Source organism: Penaeus vannamei, chromosome 34, assembly GCF_042767895.1.
Source record: "Penaeus vannamei isolate JL-2024 chromosome 34, ASM4276789v1, whole genome shotgun sequence".
Classification (NCBI taxonomy): Eukaryota; Metazoa; Arthropoda; class Malacostraca; order Decapoda; family Penaeidae; genus Penaeus; species Penaeus vannamei.
The window spans coordinates 26,668,925-26,669,287 of NC_091582.1; the positions used below are offsets into that span (position 1 = coordinate 26,668,925).

A 363-nucleotide genomic window follows, 5' to 3' on the forward strand; every position below is an offset into this window, starting at 1 on the left:
TGTCCTCAGCAGCTCTTTGATTTCTAATATTTCGTAAATAAACATTATGAGGTAAATAAATTTGATTAATACCTAGGATCGTTACTAATGAAGGAGTTTTACACAATGAAATTGTAATAATGGTGTGTTTTTGATGATGATAATCCTCATTTCCATCCTGTTGCTGATAAAAATGATCATGAGAATTATAACAACAGTAACAACGACAATAATACGAATAATATATATATAATACTGATTACCACCAGTCCAACAACAACAATGACAATGATAGCAGAAATAATAATGATGATATTGCTCCAAATACAACGATAACAACTATACTACTTACTACTAACAATAATAATGATAACAATGATAACT

At 28.1% G+C, this 363-nt stretch overlaps 1 protein-coding gene across 3 annotated transcripts in view; it reads left to right on the forward strand.

Annotated features, from left to right (window-relative positions):
* The window catches only part of LOC113829277 (cocaine esterase), a 9,435-nt gene extending 9,375 nt beyond the window's left edge, over window positions 1-60 (forward strand). For all 3 annotated transcript variants that reach the window (XM_027382397.2, XM_027382400.2, XM_027382398.2), the window contains exon 12: window positions 1-60. This exon is cut by the window's left edge and continues 374 nt beyond it. The gene's annotated coding sequence lies outside the window, so the exon portion shown is untranslated.
* The last annotated feature ends 303 nt before the right edge of the window (window positions 61-363 follow it).